This window comes from Drosophila takahashii, unplaced genomic scaffold (genome assembly GCF_030179915.1).
Source record: "Drosophila takahashii strain IR98-3 E-12201 unplaced genomic scaffold, DtakHiC1v2 scaffold_184, whole genome shotgun sequence".
Classification (NCBI taxonomy): Eukaryota; Metazoa; Arthropoda; class Insecta; order Diptera; family Drosophilidae; genus Drosophila; species Drosophila takahashii.
The window spans coordinates 18,527-43,751 of record NW_027221682.1 but is presented as its reverse complement, the minus strand read 5'-3'; the positions used below and the strand labels follow the sequence as shown (position 1 = coordinate 43,751).

General features: G+C 32.8%; 6 non-coding genes across 6 annotated transcripts; all 6 read left to right on the top strand.

Annotated features, from left to right (window-relative positions):
• Positions 1 to 3,777: 3,777 nt before the first annotated feature.
• Positions 3,778 to 5,772, top strand: LOC138914369 (small subunit ribosomal RNA). Its single transcript, XR_011420224.1, has one exon. It is a non-coding gene; the product is annotated as a small subunit ribosomal RNA (ribosomal RNA).
• Positions 5,773 to 6,398: 626 nt separating this feature from the next.
• LOC138914377 (5.8S ribosomal RNA) lies at positions 6,399 to 6,577 on the top strand. The gene has a single exon (XR_011420233.1). It is a non-coding gene; the product is annotated as a 5.8S ribosomal RNA (ribosomal RNA).
• Positions 6,578 to 6,975: 398 nt separating this feature from the next.
• Positions 6,976 to 10,930, top strand: LOC138914374 (large subunit ribosomal RNA). Its single transcript, XR_011420229.1, has one exon. It is a non-coding gene; the product is annotated as a large subunit ribosomal RNA (ribosomal RNA).
• Positions 10,931 to 15,369: 4,439 nt separating this feature from the next.
• LOC138914371 (small subunit ribosomal RNA) lies at positions 15,370 to 17,363 on the top strand. Its single transcript, XR_011420226.1, has one exon. It is a non-coding gene; the product is annotated as a small subunit ribosomal RNA (ribosomal RNA).
• A 623-nt stretch (positions 17,364 to 17,986) lies between these two features.
• On the top strand, positions 17,987 to 18,165 carry LOC138914376 (5.8S ribosomal RNA). The gene has a single exon (XR_011420232.1). It is a non-coding gene; the product is annotated as a 5.8S ribosomal RNA (ribosomal RNA).
• A 398-nt stretch (positions 18,166 to 18,563) lies between these two features.
• On the top strand, positions 18,564 to 22,520 carry LOC138914373 (large subunit ribosomal RNA). The gene has a single exon (XR_011420228.1). It is a non-coding gene; the product is annotated as a large subunit ribosomal RNA (ribosomal RNA).
• Positions 22,521 to 25,225: the final 2,705 nt, after the last annotated feature.

The window sequence follows — 25,225 nt, the reverse complement described above, 5'->3', positions numbered from 1 at the left end:
GAAAAAAATTAGTTATATGAATATGGGAAAATTTATAAGTTCTAGTATGGATATGGGAAAAAGAATAAGTTCTAGTATGGATATGAAAAAATATTGAGTTATATGAATATTAAAGAAATAATAAGTTCTAGTATAAATTGGAAAATATTATTTATATTGATATGGTAAATAATGATTTATATGGATATGGGATAAATACTAAATTCTAGTGTGGATATGGAAAAAACGAGTTATATGGATATGGGAAAAATAATAAGTTCAAGTATGGATATGGAAAAAATTAGTTTTAATAGTATATGGTATGGAAAAAAATTAATATATAGAGATATAGAACAAAAAAAATAAGTTATATGGATATGGTGGCATCAGTACGAAATATGCCCAATTTACATACACCGGGCCGCAGTACGAAAAATACCCAATATTTAGACGTCGTGGCCAATAACATATATAGGGAGGCAGTGCTCGCCGACCGGCAGTATTGTTCTAAATTTATGTTTTCATATTATTTTGGCAATGCTATATATAAATGATATCTTATACATATAATTCAATTATAGCGATATGGAAATACCATATTATATGTATAAAGAAAAAAAATGTATAATAAAATATACATTGACATACAAATATGGCTAGTTGTATGGATATGCCGTATTCATTATATGGATACGGCATATAGATTATATAAATATGACCAAAAAAATATTTTATATTGATATGGCAAATAAAGAAATTACTTGAATATGGAAATAAAAGAAGTTATATTTATATGGAAGAAAATAATGAGTCATATAGATATGTTGTCATCAGTAAGAAATATGCGCAATTTACATACACCGGGGCCGCAGTACGAAATATACCCAATATTTAGACGTCGTGGCCAAAAACATATATAGGGAGGCAGTGCTCGCCGACCGGCCGTATTGTTCAAAATTTATGTTTATCATATTATTTTGGCAATGCTATATATAAATGATATCTTATACATATAATTCAATTATAGCGATATGGAAATACCATATTATATGTATAAAGAAAAAAAATGTATAATAAAATATACATTGACATACAAATATGGAGTTGTATGGATATGCCGTATTCATTATATGGATACGGCATATAGATTATATAAATATGACCAAAAATATTTTATATTGATATGGCAAATAAAGAAATTACTTGAATATGGAAATAAAGAAGTTATATTGATATGGAAGAAAATAATGAGTCATATAGATATGTTGGCATCAGTACGAAATATGCCCAATTTACATACACCGGGGCCGCAGTACGAAAAATACCCAATATTTAGACGTCGTGGCCAAAAACATATATAGGGAGGCAGTGCTCGCCGACCGGCCGTATTGTTCAAAATTTATGTTTATCATATTATTTGGCAATGCTATATATAAATGATATCTTATACATATAATTCAATTATAGCGATATCGAAATACCATATTATATGTATAAAGAAAAAAAATGTATAATAAAATATACTTTGACATACAAATATGGCTAGATGTATGGATATGCCGTATTCATTATATGGATACGGCATATAGATTATATAAATATGACCAAAAAATATTTTATATTGATATGGCAAATAAAGAAATTACTTGAATATGGAAATAAAAGAAGTTATATTGATATGGAAGAAAATAATGAGTCATATAGATATGTTGGCATCAGTACGAAATATGCCCAATTTACATACACCGGGGCCGCAGTACGAAAAATACCCAATATTTAGACGTCGTGGCCAAAAACATATATAGGGAGGCAGTGCTCGCCGACCGGCCGTATTGTTCAAAATTTATGTTTATCATATTATTTTGGCAATGCTATATATAAATGATATCTTATACATATAATTCAATTATAGCGATATGGAAATACCATATTATATGTATAAAGAAAAAAATGTATAATAAAATATACATTGACATACAAATATGGCTAGTTGTATGGATATGCCGTATTCATTATATGGATACGGCATATAGATTATATAAATATGACCAAAAAATATTTTATATTGATATGGCAAATAAAGAAATTACTTGAATATGGAAATAAAAGAAGTTATATTGATATGGAAGAAAATAATGAGTCATATAGATATGTTGGCATCAGTACGAAATATGCCCAATTTACATACACCGGGGCCGCAGTACGAAAAATACCCAATATTTAGACGTCGTGGCCAAAAACATATATAGGGAGGCAGTGCTCGCCGACCGGCCGTATTGTTCAAAATTTATGTTTATCATATTATTTTGGCAATGCTATATATAAATGATATCTTATACATATAATTCAATTATAGCGATATGGAAATACCATATTATATGTATAAAGAAAAAAAATGTATAATAAAATATACATTGACATACAAATATGGCTAGTTGTATGGATATGCCGTATTCATTATATGGATACGGCATATAGATTATATGGATATGACCAAAAAATAATTCATAAAGAAATTATATGAATATGGCAGAAATAATTGGTTATATTAATATGATCAAATAATACTTTATATAAAAAAGTGAATATCTTTGGTTGGGTGGCAAAGAGAATTAAATATGCCCGATATATAGACGTCGTGGCCAAAAACTACTATAGGGTGAAGTGCTTGTCTGTTGGTCTATATATATACATATAATATTTTATGCGTACACATTATTATTATAGATAGTTAATATCTATCGTATGGGTGGCAAACGGAATTAAATAATTTCGATATTTAGACGTCGTGGCCAAAAACTACTATAGGATGGTCAGTGGTTGTCCACCAATTAATTATTGAACAAACCATATGAATATCATATGCTGTTGTCAATATAATGTATATCAATAATAATAAAAATAAGGATGGTACAGTAAGTAGTCCATCTACTATTGAACAAAATATATTATAATATATACTTTTGTTATCAATAGAACAACATATATTAAAATCAAAATATTATCCGTATAAATTTGTTTCTTAAATGAAATTAAGACTTGGCTACGCGGTTAATATTATAAACCCATGATAATAAGGTGAAACAGAGGTCAAGTTTCTATTATATATAGAATAACAAATTGTTTCCGACTTTTATCGTTAATCTTTGGTGGCAGGTATATATGATAATTTATATTAAATTATTATATCCCCTGTCGTTTGGGCACAGAGTATCGCTTGCCGGTACAATGTGTTTACAAAAAGCATTATAATAAAATATAATTGCAATATTAGTGATCAAAATAATTTCATATGCGCTCGGTTTTATATCATATATTACCAGAGAGTTATATGGAAAAGATAAATTTTAAATTTATCATCAAAATGCAAATGATTTAACTCAATATTTATATTGGTTAAACAAAAATTGTACATGTGTGGATACAATAATTATGTATGTTGAACAAAAATGATATTTTAGAATGAAATATGTATATATAATATAATAAAAACTTATAGAAAGAACAATATATATTGAAAATTGTGTTATAAAAAAGTTGTACTTTTTCTTTAACATCAATTATAAACTTGTTATATTAGTGGCGAAACAAGTAAAAATTAAAGAACGTATACGAATGCCATATAAAAATGGCCGTATTCGAATTAAAATAGAATTATTTCACAAAGCAAAAAAAAAATATGAATTAAAATCAATATTTAAGAAAAACCGAACATATAAAATGGAAATAAAATCTATTATATTTATATTATATTAATATATATTCAAAAAATATGAATGAAATATGAACGAAAACATTATTCTGGTTGATCCTGCCAGTAGTTATATGCTTGTCTCAAAGATTAAGCCATGCATGTCTAAGTACACACGAATTAAAAGTGAAACCGCAAAAGGCTCATTATATCAGTTATGGTTCCTTAGATCGTTAACAGTTACTTGGATAACTGTGGTAATTCTAGAGCTAATACATGCAATTAAAACATGAACCTTATGGGACATGTGCTTTTATTAGGCTAAAACCAAGCGATCGCAAGATCGTTATATTGGTTGAACTCTAGATAACATGCAGATCGTATGGTCTTGTACCGACGACAGATCTTTCAAATGTCTGCCCTATCAACTTTTGATGGTAGTATCTAGGACTACCATGGTTGCAACGGGTAACGGGGAATCAGGGTTCGATTCCGGAGAGGGAGCCTGAGAAACGGCTACCACATCTAAGGAAGGCAGCAGGCGCGTAAATTACCCACTCCCAGCTCGGGGAGGTAGTGACGAAAAATAACAATACAGGACTCATATCCGAGGCCCTGTAATTGGAATGAGTACACTTTAAATCCTTTAACAAGGACCAATTGGAGGGCAAGTCTGGTGCCAGCAGCCGCGGTAATTCCAGCTCCAATAGCGTATATTAAAGTTGTTGCGGTTAAAACGTTCGTAGTTGAACTTGTGCTTCATACGGGTAGTACAACTTACAATTGTGGTTAGTACTATACCTTTATGTATGTAAGCGTATTACCGGTGGAGTTCTTATATGTGTTTAAATACTTGTATTTTTTCATATGTTCCTCCTATTTAAAAACCTGCATTAGTGCTCTTAAACGAGTGTTATTGTGGGCCGGTACAATTACTTTGAACAAATTAGAGTGCTTAAAGCAGGCTTCAAATGCCTGAATATTCTGTGCATGGGATAATGAAATAAGACCTCTGTTCTGCTTTCATTGGTTTTCAGATCAAGAGGTAATGATTAATAGAAGCAGTTTGGGGGCATTAGTATTACGACGCGAGAGGTGAAATTCTTGGACCGTCGTAAGACTAACTTAAGCGAAAGCATTTGCCAAAGATGTTTTCATTAATCAAGAACGAAAGTTAGAGGTTCGAAGGCGATCAGATACCGCCCTAGTTCTAACCATAAACGATGCCAGCTAGCAATTGGGTGTAGCTACTTTTATGGCTCTCTCAGTCGCTTCCCGGGAAACCAAAGCTTTTGGGCTCCGGGGGAAGTATGGTTGCAAAGCTGAAACTTAAAGGAATTGACGGAAGGGCACCACCAGGAGTGGAGCCTGCGGCTTAATTTGACTCAACACGGGAAAACTTACCAGGTCCGAACATAAGTGTGTAAGACAGATTGATAGCTCTTTCTCGAATCTATGGGTGGTGGTGCATGGCCGTTCTTAGTTCGTGGAGTGATTTGTCTGGTTAATTCCGATAACGAACGAGACTCAAATATATTAAATAGATATCTTCAGGATTATGGTGTTGAAGCTTATATAGCCTTCATTCATGGTGGCAGTAAAATGTTTATTGTGTTTGAATGTGTTTATATAAGTGGAGCCGTACCTGTTGGTTTGTCCCATTATAAGGACACTAGCTTCTTAAATGGACAAATTGCGTCTAGCAATAATGAGATTGAGCAATAACAGGTCTGTGATGCCCTTAGATGTCCTGGGCTGCACGCGCGCTACAATGAAAGTATCAACGTGTATTTCCTAGACCGAGAGGTCCGGGTAAACCGCTGAACCACTTTCATGCTTGGGATTGTGAACTGAAACTGTTCACATGAACTTGGAATTCCCAGTAAGTGTGAGTCATTAACTCGCATTGATTACGTCCCTGCCCTTTGTACACACCGCCCGTCGCTACTACCGATTGAATTATTTAGTGAGGTCTCCGGACGTGATCACTGTGACGCCTTGTGTGTTACGGTTGTTTCGCAAAAGTTGACCGAACTTGATTATTTAGAGGAAGTAAAAGTCGTAACAAGGTTTCCGTAGGTGAACCTGCGGAAGGATCATTATTGTATAATATCCTTACCGTTAATAAAAAAATTTGTTAATACAAATTTAATACAAATTACCAATATATATATATATATACATAATAATTATAATAATAATTATACCAAAAATATGATCTTAAAAGTAAAAGATCAAATAAATTTCGAACAAGCATCTCGATATATTGTAATAATATAATATTATTATTACAAATAATTTAAATAGAAACAAACATAAAATTCGAACAAGCAAATCGAATTATTAATATAATAAAATATATTTTATATATTTATTATAAACTTTTGTGTGTATATGGACCATAATATACACGCGTTGCGAGATGTATTGGCCAACTAATTTGATGATGATCATACATTGGATAATGCAACAACCTAAAATATACAATGTTGTACCTGGTTTCAGGTTAATGTTTTATATAAAATTATCAATATATATTAACAAACAAATGCCATTACAAATAATACTTTGATATATATTGTTTATATAAAACTAAGACATTTCGCAGCATTTATTTTAGGTATATAAATACATTTATTGAAGGAATTGATATATGCCAGTAAAATGGTGTATTTTTAATTTCTTTCAATAAAAACATATTTGACCAAATTTAAAACCAATATTATAAAACTCTAAGCGGTGGATCACTCGGCTCATGGGTCGATGAAGAACGCAGCAAACTGTGCGTCATCGTGTGAACTGCAGGACACATGAACATCGACATTTTGAACGCATATCGCAGTCCATGCTGTTATGTACTTTAATTAATTTTATAGTGCTGCTTGGACTACATATGGTTGAGGGTTGTAAGACTATGCTAATTAAGTTGTTTATACAAATTTTATAATAAAATTTTATAAGCATATGGTATATTATTGGATAAAAATAATTTAATTATTTTATTCATAATATTAACAAATATATGAAAAACATTATCTCACAATAGTAATTAAACTTTGAGAAAAACGAAGAGGAATATTTTCTTTTTCAATCAAATAATACTGAGAAATGTCTAGCATAAAATATTATCTAGAATTGTCTCTTATTAATGATTTGAAATATGAAAAACGTTGACAATATTATTATTCTTCGTTAATTCGTTACAAATAAATGCCATTAATATATATATACGTCAGCTTTAAACGAATTTAATAAAATGTTTTATCATTATATATAAAGAATTAATTGCAAATAAAAGTTATATACAACCTCAACTCATATGGGACTACCCCCTGAATTTAAGCATATTAATTAGGGGAGGAAAGAAACTAACAAGGATTTTCTTAGTAGCGGCGAGCGAAAAGAAATCAGTTCAGCACTAAGTCACTTTGTCTATATGGCAAATGTGAGATGCAGTGTATGGAGCGTCAATATTCTAGTATGAGAAATTAACGATTTAAGTCCTTCTTAAATGAGGCCATTTACCCATAGAGGGTGCCAGGCCCGTATAACGTTAATGATTACTAGATGATGTTTCCAAAGAGTCGTGTTGCTTGATAGTGCAGCACTAAGTGGGTGGTAAACTCCATCTAAAACTAAATATAACCATGAGACCGATAGTAAACAAGTACCGTGAGGGAAAGTTGAAAAGAACTCTGAATAGAGAGTTAAACAGTACGTGAAACTGCTTAGAGGTTAAGCCCGATGAACCTGAATATCCGTTATGGAAAATTCATCATTAAAATTGTAATATTTAAACAATATTATGATAATAGTGTGCATTTTTTCCATATAAGGACATTGTAATCTATTAGCATACCAAATTTATCATAAAATATAACTTATAGTTTATTCAAATTAAATTGCTTGCATTTTAACACAGAATAAATGTTATTAATTTGATAAAGTGCTGATAGATTTATATGAATACAGTGCGTTAATTTTTCGGAATTATATAATGGCATGATTATCATTGATTTTTGTGTTTATTATATGCACTTGTAGGATTAACAATGCGAAAGATTCAGGATACCTTCGGGACCCGTCTTGAAACACGGACCAAGGAGTCTAACATATGTGCAAGTTATTGGGATATAAACCTAATAGCGTAATTAACTTGACTAATAATGGGATTAGTTTTTTAACTATTTATAGCTAATTAACACAATCCCGGGGCGTTCTATATAGTTATGTATAATGATATTTATATTATTTATGCCTCTAACTGGAACGTACCTTGAGCATATATGCTGTGACCCGAAAGATGGTGAACTATACTTGATCAGGTTGAAGTCAGGGGAAACCCTGATGGAAGACCGAAACAGTTCTGACGTGCAAATCGATTGTCAGAATTGAGTATAGGGGCGAAAGACCAATCGAACCATCTAGTAGCTGGTTCCTTCCGAAGTTTCCCTCAGGATAGCTGGTGCATTTTAATATTATATAAAATAATCTTATCTGGTAAAGCGAATGATTAGAGGCCTTAGGGTCGAAACGATCTTAACCTATTCTCAAACTTTAAATGGGTAAGAACCTTAACTTTCTTGATATGAAGTTTAAGGTTATGATATAATGTGCCCAGTGGGCCACTTTTGGTAAGCAGAACTGGCGCTGTGGGATGAACCAAACGTAATGTTACGGTGCCCAAATTAACAACTCATGCAGATACCATGAAAGGCGTTGGTTGCTTAAAACAGCAGGACGGTGATCATGGAAGTCGAAATCCGCTAAGGAGTGTGTAACAACTCACCTGCCGAAGCAACTAGCCCTTAAAATGGATGGCGCTTAAGTTGTATACCTATACATTACCGCTAAAGTAGATGATTTATATTACTTGTGATATAAATTTTGAAACTTTAGTGAGTAGGAAGGTACAATGGTATGCGTAGAAGTGTTTGGCGTAAGCCTGCATGGAGCTGCCATTGGTACAGATCTTGGTGGTAGTAGCAAATAATCGAATGAGACCTTGGAGGACTGAAGTGGAGAAGGGTTTCGTGTGAACAGTGGTTGATCACGAGTTAGTCGGTCCTAAGTTCAAGGCGAAAGCCGAAAATTTTCAAGTAAACCAAAAACGCAATATATACAAATCAAGCTAATATAATATACTTGAATAATTTTGAACGAAAGGGAATACGGTTCCAATTCCGTAACCTGTTGAGTATCCGTTTGTTATTAAATATGGGCCTCGTGCTCATCCTGGCAACAGGAACGACCATAAAGAAGCCGTCGAGAGATATCGGAAGAGTTTTCTTTTCTGTTTTATAGCCGTACTACCATGGAAGTCTTTCGCAGAGAGATATGGTAGATGGGCTAGAAGAGCATGACATATACTGTTGTGTCGATATTTTCTCCTCGGACCTTGAAAATTTATGGTGGGGACACGCAAACTTCTCAACAGGCCGTACCAATATCCGCAGCTGGTCTCCAAGGTGAAGAGTCTCTAGTCGATAGAATAATGTAGGTAAGGGAAGTCGGCAAATTAGATCCGTAACTTCGGGATAAGGATTGGCTCTGAAGATTGAGATAGTCGGGCTTGATTGGGAAACAATAACATGGTTTATGTGCTCGTTCTGGGTAAATAGAGTTTCTAGCATTTATGTTAGTTACTTGTTCCCCGGATAGTTAGTTACGTAGCCAATTGTGGAACTTTCTTGCTAAAATTTTTAAGAATACTAATTGGGTCAAACCAATTAGTTCTTATTAATTATAACGATTATCAATTAACAATCAATTCAGAACTGGCACGGACTTGGGGAATCCGACTGTCTAATTAAAACAAAGCATTGTGATGGCCCTAGCGGGTGTTGACACAATGTGATTTCTGCCCAGTGCTCTGAATGTCAAAGTGAAGAAATTCAAGTAAGCGCGGGTCAACGGCGGGAGTAACTATGACTCTCTTAAGGTAGCCAAATGCCTCGTCATCTAATTAGTGACGCGCATGAATGGATTAACGAGATTCCTACTGTCCCTATCTACTATCTAGCGAAACCACAGCCAAGGGAACGGGCTTGGAATAATTAGCGGGGAAAGAAGACCCTTTTGAGCTTGACTCTAATCTGGCAGTGTAAGGAGACATAAGAGGTGTAGAATAAGTGGGAGATATTAGACTTCGGTTTGGTATCGTCAATGAAATACCACTACTCTTATTGTTTCCTTACTTACTTGATTAAATGGAACGTGTATCATTTCCTAGCCATTATACGGATATATTTATTATATCTTATGGTATTGGGTTTTGATGCAAGCTTCTTGATCAAAGTATCACGAGTTTGTTATATAATCGCAAACAAATTCTTTAATAAAACGGTGCATTTATGTATTTTTGATTTGAAAATTTGGTATAACTCCAATTACTCAGGTATGATCCAATTCAAGGACATTGCCAGGTAGGGAGTTTGACTGGGGCGGTACATCTCTCAAATAATAACGGAGGTGTCCCAAGGCCAGCTCAGTGCGGACAGAAACCACACATAGAGCAAAAGGGCAAATGCTGACTTGATCTCGGTGTTCAGTACACACAGGGACAGCAAAAGCTCGGCCTATCGATCCTTTTGGTTTAAAGAGTTTTTAACAAGAGGTGTCAGAAAAGTTACCATAGGGATAACTGGCTTGTGGCGGCCAAGCGTTCATAGCGACGTCGCTTTTTGATCCTTCGATGTCGGCTCTTCCTATCATTGTGAAGCAAAATTCACCAAGCGTTGGATTGTTCACCCATGCAAGGGAACGTGAGCTGGGTTTAGACCGTCGTGAGACAGGTTAGTTTTACCCTACTAATGACAAAACGTTGTTGCGACAGCATTCCTGCGTAGTACGAGAGGAACCGCAGGTACGGACCAATGGCACAATACTTGTTCGAGCGAACAGTGGTATGACGCTACGTCCGTTGGATTATGCCTGAACGCCTCTAAGGTCGTATCCGTGCTGGACTGCAATGATAAATAAGGGGCAATTTGCATTGTATGGCTTCTAAACCATTTAAAGTTTATAATTTACTTTATAAACGACAATGGATGTGATGCCAATGTAATTTGTAACATAGTAAATTGGGAGGATCTTCGATCACCTGATGCCGCGCTAGTTACATATAAAAGCATTATTTAATACAATGACAAAGCCTAGAATCAATTGTAAACGACTTTTGTAACAGGCAAGGTGTTGTAAGTGGTTGAGCAGCTGCCATACTGCGATCCACTGAAGCTTATCCTTTGCTTGATGATTCGATAATAAACATAAATTTAATTGTGTTTATTTTGTTTGGCTTTTTTAAGTCAGAAATATATATATATATAAAATATATATATAAAAAATAATAATTATATTTAAATAAATTTTATTTAAATATATTTAACAATGGTAGCCATATGTATCGTCATCCTATTAGTGACGCGTATAAAAATATTCTAAGTCCGAACATGCAAATAAGAGACATATGCAAGTATATGTACTTCTTAAGGTAGCCAACTGAATCGTCATCCTATTAGTGACGTGTATACAAATATTCTAAGTCCGAACATACAAGTAAGAGACATATGCAAGTATATGTACCTCTTAAGGTAGCCAACTGAATCGTCATCCTATTAGTGACGCGTATAAAAATATTCTAAGTCCGAACATGCAAATAAGAGACATATGCAAGTATAGTACCTCTTAAGGTAGCCAACTGAATCGTCATCCTATTAGTGACGCGTATAAAAATATTCTAAGTCCGAACATACAAGTAAGAGACATATGCAAGTATATGTACCTCTTAAGGTAGCCAACTGAATCGTCATCCTATTAGTGACGTGTATAAAAATATTCTAAGTCCGAACATGCAAGTAAGAGACATATGCAAGTCAATGTTCCTCTTAAATAGATGATTGAATCGTCATCCTATTAGTGACGTGTATAAAAATATTCCAAGTCCAAACATGAGTTATATGGATATGAAAATAATATTAAGTTCTAGTATGGATATGAAAAAAATGAGTTATATGGATATGGGAAAAATAACAAGTTCTAGTATGGATATGAAAAAATGAGTTATGTGGATATGGGAAAAATAATAATTTCTAGTATGGATATGAAAAAAAAATGAGTTATATGGATATGGAAAAGAATACAGAGTTCTAGTATGGATATGGAAAAATGAGTTATATGAATATGGGAAAAATGATAAGTTCTAGTATGGATATGAAAAAATATTGAGTTATATGGATATTAAAGAAATAATAAGTTCTAGTATGGATATGGAATAAAATGAGTTATATAGATATGGCAAAAAATTAATGTTCTAGTATGGATATGAAAAAATTAGTTATATGAATATGGGAAAATTTATAAGTTCTAGTATGGATATGGGAAAAATAATAAGTTCTAGTATGGATATAAAAAAATATTGAGTTATATGGATATTAAAGAAATAATAAGTTCTAGTATGGATATGGAAAAAAATTAGTTATATTGATATGCTAAATAATGAGTTATATGCATATGGGAAAAATACTAAGTTGTAGTATGGATATGGGAAGAATACTGAGTTCTAGTATGGATATGGGAAAAATAATCAGTTCTAGTATGGATATGAAAAAATATTGAGTTTTATGGATATTGAAGAGATAATAAGCTCTAGTATGGATATGGAAAAAATTAATTATATTGTAATAGTAAATAATAAGTTATATGGATATAGGAAGAAAATTAGGTTCTAGTATGGATATGAAAAAAATTAGTTCTATGGATATGGGAAAAATAAAAAGTTCTGGTATGGATATGGAAAAATATTAAGTTATATGGATATTTAAGAAATAATAAGTTCTAGTATGGATATGGAATAAAATGAGTTGTAGAGATATGGCAAAAATATAATGTTCTAGTATGGATATGAAAAAAATTAGTTATATGAATATGGGAAAATTTATAAGTTCTAGTATGGATATGGAAAAAGAATAAGTTCTAGTATGGATATGAAAAAATATTGATTATATGAATATTAAAGAAATAATAAGTTCTAGTATGAATATGGAAAAATATTATTTATATTGATATGGTAAATAATGATTTATATGGATATGGGATAAATACTAAATTCTAATATGAATAAAATAATTATATAGATATAGAACAAAAAATAGTTATATAGATATGTTGGCATCAGTACGAAATATGCCCAATTTACATACACCGGGGCCGCAGTACGAAAAATACCCAATATTTAGACGTCGTGGCCAAAAACATATATAGGGAGGCAGTGCTCGCCGACCGGCCGTATTGTTCAAAATTTATGTTTTCATATTATTTTGGCAATGCTATATATAAATGATATCTTATACATATAATTCAATTATAGCGATATGGAAATACCATATTATATGTATAAAGAAAAAAAATGTATAATAAAATATACATTGACATACAAATATGGCTAGTTGTATGGATATGCCGTATTCATTATATGGATACGGCATATAGATTATATAAATATGACCAAAAAATATTTTATATTGATATGGCAAATAAAGAAATTACTTGAATATGGAAATAAAAGAAGTTATATTGATATGGAAGAAAATAATGAGTCATATAGATATGTTGGCATCAGTACGAAATATGCCCAATTTACATACACCGGGGCCGCAGTACGAAAAATACCCAATATTTAGACGTCGTGGCCAAAAACATATATAGGGAGGCAGTGCTCGCCGACCGGCCGTATTGTTCAAAATTTATGTTTATCATATTATTTTGGCAATGCTATATATAAATGATATCTTATACATATAATTCAATTATAGCGATATGGAAATACCATATTATATGTATAAAGAAAAAAAATGTATAATAAAATATACATTGACATACAAATATGGCTAGTTGTATGGATATGCCGTATTCATTATATGGATACGGCATATAGATTATATAAATATGACCAAAAAATATTTTATATTGATATGGCAAATAAAGAAATTACTTGAATATGGAAATAAAAGAAGTTATATTGATATGGAAGAAAATAATGAGTCATATAGATATGTTGGCATCAGTACGAAATATGCCCAATTTACATACACCGGGGCCGCAGTACGAAAAATACCCAATATTTAGACGTCGTGGCCAAAAACATATATAGGGAGGCAGTGCTCGCCGACCGGCCGTATTGTTCAAAATTTATGTTTATCATATTATTTTGGCAATGCTATATATAAATGATATCTTATACATATAATTCAATTATAGCGATATGGAAATACCATATTATATGTATAAAGAAAAAAAATGTATAATAAAATATACATTGACATACAAATATGGCTAGTTGTATGGATATGCCGTATTCATTATATGGATACGGCATATAGATTATATGGATATGACCAAAAAATAATTCATAAAGAAATTATATGAATATGGCAGAAATAATTGGTTATATTAATATGATCAAATAATACTTTATATAAAAAAGTGAATATCTTTGGTTGGGTGGCAAAGAGAATTAAATATGCCCGATATATAGACGTCGTGGCCAAAAACTACTATAGGGTGAAGTGCTTGTCTGTTGGTCTATATATATACATATAATATTTTATGCGTACACATTATTATTATAGATAGTTAATATCTATCGTATGGGTGGCAAACGGAATTAAATAATTTCGATATTTAGACGTCGTGGCCAAAAACTACTATAGGATGGTCAGTGGTTGTCCACCAATTAATTATTGAACAAACCATATGAATATCATATGCTGTTGTCAATATAATGTATATCAATAATAATAAAAAATAAGGATGGTACAGTAAGTAGTCCATCTACTATTGAACAAAATATATTATAATATATACTTTTGTTATCAATAGAACAACATATATTAAAATCAAAATATTATCCGTATAAATTTGTTTCTTAAATGAAATTAAGACTTGGCTACGCGGTTAATATTATAAACCCATGATAATAAGGTGAAACAGAGGTCAAGTTTCTATTATATATAGAATAACAAATTGTTTCCGACTTTTATCGTTAATCTTTGGTGGCAGGTATATATGATAATTTATATTAAATTATTATATCCCCTGTCGTTTGGGCACAGAGTATCGCTTGCCGGTACAATGTGTTTACAAAAAGCATTATAATAAAATATAATTGCAATATTAGTGATCAAAATAATTTCATATGCGCTCGGTTTTATATCATATATTACCAGAGAGTTATATGGAAAAGATAAATTTTAAATTTATCATCAAAATGCAAATGATTTAACTCAATATTTATATTGGTTAAACAAAAATTGTACATGTGTGGATACAATAATTATGTATGTTGAACAAAAATGATATTTTAGAATGAAATATGTATATATAATATAATAAAAACTTATAGAAAGAACAATATATATTGAAAATTGTGTTATAAAAAAGTTGTACTTTTTCTTTAACATCAATTATAAACTTGTTATATTAGTGGCGAAACAAGTAAAAATTAAAGAACGTATACGAATGCCATATAAAAATGGCCGTATTCGAATTAAAATAGAATTATTTCACAAAGCAAAAAAAAAATATTGAATTAAAATCAATATTTAAGAAAAACCGAACATATAAAATGGAAATAAAATCTATTATATTTATATTACTAATTTCTATTCAAAAAATATGAATGAAATATGAACGAAAACATTATTCTGGTTGATCCTGCCAGTAGTTATATGCTTGTCTCAAAGATTAAGCCATGCATGTCTAAGTACACACGAATTAAAAGTGAAACCGCAAAAGGCTCATTATATCAGTTATGGTTCCTTAGATCGTTAACAGTTACTTGGATAACTGTGGTAATTCTAGAGCTAATACATGCAATTAAAACATGAACCTTATGGGACATGTGCTTTTATTAGGCTAAAACCAAGCGATCGCAAGATCGTTATATTGGTTGAACTCTAGATAACATGCAGATCGTATGGTCTTGTACCGACGACAGATCTTTCAAATGTCTGCCCTATCAACTTTTGATGGTAGTATCTAGGACTACCATGGTTGCAACGGGTAACGGGGAATCAGGGTTCGATTCCGGAGAGGGAGCCTGAGAAACGGCTACCACATCTAAGGAAGGCAGCAGGCGCGTAAATTACCCACTCCCAGCTCGGGGAGGTAGTGACGAAAAATAACAATACAGGACTCATATCCGAGGCCCTGTAATTGGAATGAGTACACTTTAAATCCTTTAACAAGGACCAATTGGAGGGCAAGTCTGGTGCCAGCAGCCGCGGTAATTCCAGCTCCAATAGCGTATATTAAAGTTGTTGCGGTTAAAACGTTCGTAGTTGAACTTGTGCTTCATACGGGTAGTACAACTTACAATTGTGGTTAGTACTATACCTTTATGTATGTAAGCGTATTACCGGTGGAGTTCTTATATGTGTTTAAATACTTGTATTTTTTCATATGTTCCTCCTATTTAAAAACCTGCATTAGTGCTCTTAAACGAGTGTTATTGTGGGCCGGTACAATTACTTTGAACAAATTAGAGTGCTTAAAGCAGGCTTCAAATGCCTGAATATTCTGTGCATGGGATAATGAAATAAGACCTCTGTTCTGCTTTCATTGGTTTTCAGATCAAGAGGTAATGATTAATAGAAGCAGTTTGGGGGCATTAGTATTACGACGCGAGAGGTGAAATTCTTGGACCGTCGTAAGACTAACTTAAGCGAAAGCATTTGCCAAAGATGTTTTCATTAATCAAGAACGAAAGTTAGAGGTTCGAAGGCGATCAGATACCGCCCTAGTTCTAACCATAAACGATGCCAGCTAGCAATTGGGTGTAGCTACTTTTATGGCTCTCTCAGTCTCTTCCCGGAAACCTCAGCTGTTGGGCTCCGGGGGAAGTATGGTTGCAAAGCTGAAACTTAAAGGAATTGACGGAAGGGCACCACCAGGAGTGGAGCCTGCGGCTTAATTTGACTCAACACGGGAAAACTTACCAGGTCCGAACATAAGTGTGTAAGACAGATTGATAGCTCTTTCTCGAATCTATGGGTGGTGGTGCATGGCCGTTCTTAGTTCGTGGAGTGATTTGTCTGGTTAATTCCGATAACGAACGAGACTCAAATATATTAAATAGATATCTTCAGGATTATGGTGTTGAAGCTTATATAGCCTTCATTCATGGTGGCAGTAAAATGTTTATTGTGTTTGAATGTGTTTATATAAGTGGAGCCGTACCTGTTGGTTTGTCCCATTATAAGGACACTAGCTTCTTAAATGGACAAATTGCGTCTAGCAATAATGAGATTGAGCAATAACAGGTCTGTGATGCCCTTAGATGTCCTGGGCTGCACGCGCGCTACAATGAAAGTATCAACGTGTATTTCCTAGACCGAGAGGTCCGGGTAAACCGCTGAACCACTTTCATGCTTGGGATTGTGAACTGAAACTGTTCACATGAACTTGGAATTCCCAGTAAGTGTGAGTCATTAACTCGCATTGATTACGTCCCTGCCCTTTGTACACACCGCCCGTCGCTACTACCGATTGAATTATTTAGTGAGGTCTCCGGACGTGATCACTGTGACGCCTTGTGTGTTACGGTTGTTTCGCAAAAGTTGACCGAACTTGATTATTTAGAGGAAGTAAAAGTCGTAACAAGGTTTCCGTAGGTGAACCTGCGGAAGGATCATTATTGTATAATATCCTTACCGTTAATAAAAAAATTTGTTAATACAAATTTAATACAAATTACCAATATATATATATATATACATAATAATTATAATAATAATTATACCAAAAATATGATCTTAAAAGTAAAAGATCAAATAAATTTCGAACAAGCAAATCGAAATATTGTAATAATATAATATTATTACAAATAAATTAAATAGAAACAAACATAAAATTCGAACAAGCAAATCGAATTATTAATATAATAAAATATATTTTATATATTTATTATAAACTTTTGTGTGTATATGGACCATAATATACACGCGTTGCGAGATGTATTGGCCAACTAATTTGATGATGATCATACATTGGATAATGCAACAACCTAAAATATACAATGTTGTACCTGGTTTCAGGTTAATGTTTTATATAAAATTATCAATATATATTAACAAACAAATGCCATTACAAATAATACTTTGATATATATTGTTTATATAAAACTAAGACATTTCGCAGCATTTATTTTAGGTATATAAATACATTTATTGAAGGAATTGATATATGCCAGTAAAATGGTGTATTTTTAATTTCTTTCAATAAAAACATATTTGACCAAATTTAAAACCAATATTATAAAACTCTAAGCGGTGGATCACTCGGCTCATGGGTCGATGAAGAACGCAGCAAACTGTGCGTCATCGTGTGAACTGCAGGACACATGAACATCGACATTTTGAACGCATATCGCAGTCCATGCTGTTATGTACTTTAATTAATTTTATAGTGCTGCTTGGACTACATATGGTTGAGGGTTGTAAGACTATGCTAATTAAGTTGTTTATACAAATTTTATAATAAAATTTTATAAGCATATGGTATATTATTGGATAAAAATAATTTAATTATTTTATTCATAATATTAACAAATATATGAAAAACATTATCTCACAATAGTAATTAAACTTTGAGAAAAACGAAGAGGAATATTTTCTTTTTCAATCAAATAATACTGAGAAATGTCTAGCATAAAATATTATCTAGAATTGTCTCTTATTAATGATTTGAAATATGAAAAACGTTGACAATATTATTATTCTTCGTTAATTCGTTACAAATAAATGCCATTAATATATATATACGTCAGCTTTAAACGAATTTAATAAAATGTTTTATCATTATATATAAAGAATTAATTGCAAATAAAAGTTATATACAACCTCAACTCATATGGGACTACCCCCTGAATTTAAGCATATTAATTAGGGGAGGAAAAGAAACTAACAAGGATTTTCTTAGTAGCGGCGAGCGAAAAGAAATCAGTTCAGCACTAAGTCACTTTGTCTATATGGCAAATGTGAGATGCAGTGTATGGAGCGTCAATATTCTAGTATGAGAAATTAACGATTTAAGTCCTTCTTAAATGAGGCCATTTACCCATAGAGGGTGCCAGGCCCGTATAACGTTAATGATTACTAGATGATGTTTCCAAAGAGTCGTGTTGCTTGATAGTGCAGCACTAAGTGGGTGGTAAACTCCATCTAAAACTAAATATAACCATGAGACCGATAGTAAACAAGTACCGTGAGGGAAAGTTGAAAAGAACTCTGAATAGAGAGTTAAACAGTACGTGAAACTGCTTAGAGGTTAAGCCCGATGAACCTGAATATCCGTTATGGAAAATTCATCATTAAAATTGTAATATTTAAACAATATTATGATAATAGTGTGCATTTTTTCCATATAAGGACATTGTAATCTATTAGCATACCAAATTTATCATAAAATATAACTTATAGTTTATTCAAATTAAATTGCTTGCATTTTAACACAGAATAAATGTTATTAATTTGATAAAGTGCTGATAGATTTATATGAATACAGTGCGTTAATTTTTCGGAATTATATAATGGCATGATTATCATTGATTTTTGTGTTTATTATATGCACTTGTAGGATTAACAATGCGAAAGATTCAGGATACCTTCGGGACCCGTCTTGAAACACGGACCAAGGAGTCTAACATATGTGCAAGTTATTGGGATATAAACCTAATAGCGTAATTAACTTGACTAATAATGGGATTAGTTTTTTAACTATTTATAGCTAATTAACACAATCCCGGGGCGTTCTATATAGTTATGTATAATGATATTTATATTATTTATGCCTCTAACTGGAACGTACCTTGAGCATATATGCTGTGACCCGAAAGATGGTGAACTATACTTGATCAGGTTGAAGTCAGGGGAAACCCTGATGGAAGACCGAAACAGTTCTGACGTGCAAATCGATTGTCAGAATTGAGTATAGGGGCGAAAGACCAATCGAACCATCTAGTAGCTGGTTCCTTCCGAAGTTTCCCTCAGGATAGCTGGTGCATTTTAATATTATATAAAATAATCTTATCTGGTAAAGCGAATGATTAGAGGCCTTAGGGTCGAAACGATCTTAACCTATTCTCAAACTTTAAATGGGTAAGAACCTTAACTTTCTTGATATGAAGTTTAAGGTTATGATATAATGTGCCCAGTGGGCCACTTTTGGTAAGCAGAACTGGCGCTGTGGGATGAACCAAACGTAATGTTACGGTGCCCAAATTAACAACTCATGCAGATACCATGAAAGGCGTTGGTTGCTTAAAACAGCAGGACGGTGATCATGGAAGTCGAAATCCGCTAAGGAGTGTGTAACAACTCACCTGCCGAAGCAACTAGCCCTTAAAATGGATGGCGCTTAAGTTGTATACCTATACATTACCGCTAAAGTAGATGATTTATATTACTTGTGATATAAATTTTGAAACTTTAGTGAGTAGGAAGGTACAATGGTATGCGTAGAAGTGTTTGGCGTAAGCCTGCATGGAGCTGCCATTGGTACAGATCTTGGTGGTAGTAGCAAATAATCGAATGAGACCTTGGAGGACTGAAGTGGAGAAGGGTTTCGTGTGAACAGTGGTTGATCACGAGTTAGTCGGTCCTAAGTTCAAGGCGAAAGCCGAAAATTTTCAAGTAAAACCAAAAACGCAATATATACAAATCAAGCTAATATAATATACTTGAATAATTTTGAACGAAAGGGAATACGGTTCCAATTCCGTAACCTGTTGAGTATCCGTTTGTTATTAAATATGGGCCTCGTGCTCATCCTGGCAACAGGAACGACCATAAAGAAGCCGTCGAGAGATATCGGAAGAGTTTTCTTTTCTGTTTTATAGCCGTACTACCATGGAAGTCTTTCGCAGAGAGATATGGTAGATGGGCTAGAAGAGCATGACATATACTGTTGTGTCGATATTTTCTCCTCGGACCTTGAAAATTTATGGTGGGGACACGCAAACTTCTCAACAGGCCGTACCAATATCCGCAGCTGGTCTCCAAGGTGAAGAGTCTCTAGTCGATAGAATAATGTAGGTAAGGGAAGTCGGCAAATTAGATCCGTAACTTCGGGATAAGGATTGGCTCTGAAGATTGAGATAGTCGGGCTTGATTGGGAAACAATAACATGGTTTATGTGCTCGTTCTGGGTAAATAGAGTTTCTAGCATTTATGTTAGTTACTTGTTCCCCGGATAGTTAGTTACGTAGCCAATTGTGGAACTTTCTTGCTAAAATTTTTAAGAATACTAATTGGGTCAAACCAATTAGTTCTTATTAATTATAACGATTATCAATTAACAATCAATTCAGAACTGGCACGGACTTGGGGAATCCGACTGTCTAATTAAAACAAAGCATTGTGATGGCCCTAGCGGGTGTTGACACAATGTGATTTCTGCCCAGTGCTCTGAATGTCAAAGTGAAGAAATTCAAGTAAGCGCGGGTCAACGGCGGGAGTAACTATGACTCTCTTAAGGTAGCCAAATGCCTCGTCATCTAATTAGTGACGCGCATGAATGGATTAACGAGATTCCTACTGTCCCTATCTACTATCTAGCGAAACCACAGCCAAGGGAACGGGCTTGGAATAATTAGCGGGGAAAGAAGACCCTTTTGAGCTTGACTCTAATCTGGCAGTGTAAGGAGACATAAGAGGTGTAGAATAAGTGGGAGATATTAGACTTCGGTTTGGTATCGTCAATGAAATACCACTACTCTTATTGTTTCCTTACTTACTTGATTAAATGGAACGTGTATCATTTCCTAGCCATTATACGGATATATTTATTATATCTTATGGTATTGGGTTTTGATGCAAGCTTCTTGATCAAAGTATCACGAGTTTGTTATATAATCGCAAACAAATTCTTTAATAAAACGGTGCATTTATGTATTTTTGATTTGAAAATTTGGTATAACTCCAATTACTCAGGTATGATCCAATTCAAGGACATTGCCAGGTAGGGAGTTTGACTGGGGCGGTACATCTCTCAAATAATAACGGAGGTGTCCCAAGGCCAGCTCAGTGCGGACAGAAACCACACATAGAGCAAAAGGGCAAATGCTGACTTGATCTCGGTGTTCAGTACACACAGGGACAGCAAAAGCTCGGCCTATCGATCCTTTTGGTTTAAAGAGTTTTTAACAAGAGGTGTCAGAAAAGTTACCATAGGGATAACTGGCTTGTGGCGGCCAAGCGTTCATAGCGACGTCGCTTTTTGATCCTTCGATGTCGGCTCTTCCTATCATTGTGAAGCAAAATTCACCAAGCGTTGGATTGTTCACCCATGCAAGGGAACGTGAGCTGGGTTTAGACCGTCGTGAGACAGGTTAGTTTTACCCTACTAATGACAAAACGTTGTTGCGACAGCATTCCTGCGTAGTACGAGAGGAACCGCAGGTACGGACCAATGGCACAATACTTGTTCGAGCGAACAGTGGTATGACGCTACGTCCGTTGGATTATGCCTGAACGCCTCTAAGGTCGTATCCGTGCTGGACTGCAATGATAAATAAGGGGCAATTTGCATTGTATGGCTTCTAAACCATTTAAAGTTTATAATTTACTTTATAAACGACAATGGATGTGATGCCAATGTAATTTGTAACATAGTAAATTGGGAGGATCTTCGATCACCTGATGCCGCGCTAGTTACATATAAAAGCATTATTTAATACAATGACAAAGCCTAGAATCAATTGTAAACGACTTTTGTAACAGGCAAGGTGTTGTAAGTGGTTGAGCAGCTGCCATACTGCGATCCACTGAAGCTTATCCTTTGCTTGATGATTCGATAATAAACATAAATTTAATTGTGTTTATTTTGTTTGGCTTTTTTAAGTCAGAATATATATATATATATATAAAATATATATATATAAAATAATAATTATATTTAAATAAATTTTATTTAAATATATTTAACAATGGTAGCCATATGTATCGTCATCCTATTAGTGACGCGTATAAAAATATTCTAAGTCCGAACATGCAAATAAGAGACATATGCAAGTATATGTACTTCTTAAGGTAGCCAACTGAATCGTCATCCTATTAGTGACGTGTATACAAATATTCTAAGTCCGAACATACAAGTAAGAGACATATGCAAGTATATGTACCTCTTAAGGTAGCCAACTGAATCGTCATCCTATTAGTGACGCGTATACAAATATTCTAAGTCCGAACATGCAAATAAGAGACATATGCAAGTATATGTACCTCTTAAGGTAGCCAACTGAATCGTCATCCTATTAGTGACGCGTATAAAAATATTCTAAGTCCGAACATACAAGTAAGAGACATATGCAAGTATATGTACCTCTTAAGGTAGCCAACTGAATCGTCATCCTATTAGTGACGTGTATAAAAATATTCTAAGTCCGAACATGCAAGTAAGAGACATATGCAAGTCAATGTTCCTCTTAAAATAGATGATTGAATCGTCATCCTATTAGTGACGTGTATAAAAATATTCCAAGTCCAAACATGAGTTATATGGATATGAAAATAATATTAAGTTCTAGTATGGATATGAAAAAAATGAGTTATATGGATATGGGAAAAATAACAAGTTCTAGTATGGATATGAAAAAAATGAGTTATGTGGATATGGGAAAAATAATAATTTCTAGTATGGATATGAAAAAAAAATGAGTTATATGGATATGGAAAAGAATACAGAGTTCTAGTATGGATATGGAAAAATGAGTTATATGAATATGGGAAAAATGATAAGTTCTAGTATGGATATGAAAAAATATTGAGTTATATGGATATTAAAGAAATAATAAGTTCTAGTATGGATATGGAATAAAATGAGTTATATAGATATGGCAAAAAATTTAATGTTCTAGTATGGATATGAAAAAAATTAGTTATATGAATATGGGAAAATTTATAAGTTCTAGTATGGATATGGGAAAAATAATAAGTTCTAGTATGGATATAAAAAAATATTGAGTTATATGGATATTAAAGAAATAATAAGTTCTAGTATGGATATGGAAAAAAATTAGTTATATTGATATGCTAAATAATGAGTTATATGCATATGGGAAAAATACTAAGTTGTAGTATGGATATGGGAAGAATACTGAGTTCTAGTATGGATATGGGAAAAATAATCAGTTCTAGTATGGATATGAAAAAATATTGAGTTTTATGGATATTGAAGAGATAATAAGCTCTAGTATGGATATGGAAAAAATTAATTATATTGTAATAGTAAATAATAAGTTATATGGATATAGGAAGAAAATTAGGTTCTAGTATGGATATGAAAAAAATTAGTTCTATGGATATGGGAAAAATAAAAAGTTCTGGTATGGATATGGAAAAATATTAAGTTATATGGATATTTAAGAAATAATAAGTTCTAGTATGGATATGGAATAAAATGAGTTGTAGAGATATGGCAAAAATATAATGTTCTAGTATGGATATGAAAAAAATTAGTTATATGAATATGGGAAAATTTATAAGTTCTAGTATGGATATGGGAAAAAGAATAAGTTCTAGTATGGATATGAAAAAATATTGAGTTATATGAATATTAAAGAAATAATAAGTTCTAGTATGAATATGGAAAAATATTATTTATATTGATATGGTAAATAATGATTTATATGGATATGGGATAAATACTAAATTCTAGTGTGGATATGGATAATTATATAGATATAGAACAAAAAATAAGTTATATGGATATGGTGGCATCAGTACGAAATATGCCCAATTTACATACACCGGAGCCGCAGTACGATAAATACCCAATATTTAGACGTCGTGGCCAAAAACATATATAGGGAGGCAGTGCTCGCCGACCGGCCGTATTGTTCAAAATTTATGTTTTTCATATTATTTTGGCAATGCTATATATAAATGATATCTTATACATATAATTCAATTATAGCGATATGGAAATACCATATTATATGTATAAAGAAAAAAAATGTATAATAAAATATACATTGACATACAAATATGGCTAGTTGTATGGATATGCCGTATTCATTATATGGATACGGCATATAGATTATATAAATATGACCAAAAAATATTTTATATTGATATGGCAAATAAAGAAATTACTTGAATATGGAAATAAAAGAAGTTATATTGATATGGAAGAAAATAATGAGTCATATAGATATGTTGGCATCAGTACGAAATATGCCCAATTTACATACACCGGGGCCGCAGTACGAAAAATACCCAATATTTAGACGTCGTGGCCAAAAACATATATAGGGAGGCAGTGCTCGCCGACCGGCCGTATTGTTCAAAATTTATGTTTATCATATTATTTTGGCAATGCTATATATAAATGATATCTTATACATATAATTCAATTATAGCGATATGGAAATACCATATTATATGTATAAAGAAAAAAAATGTATAATAAAATATACATTGACATACAAATATGGCTAGTTGTATGGATATGCCGTATTCATTATATGGATACGGCATATAGATTATATAAATATGACCA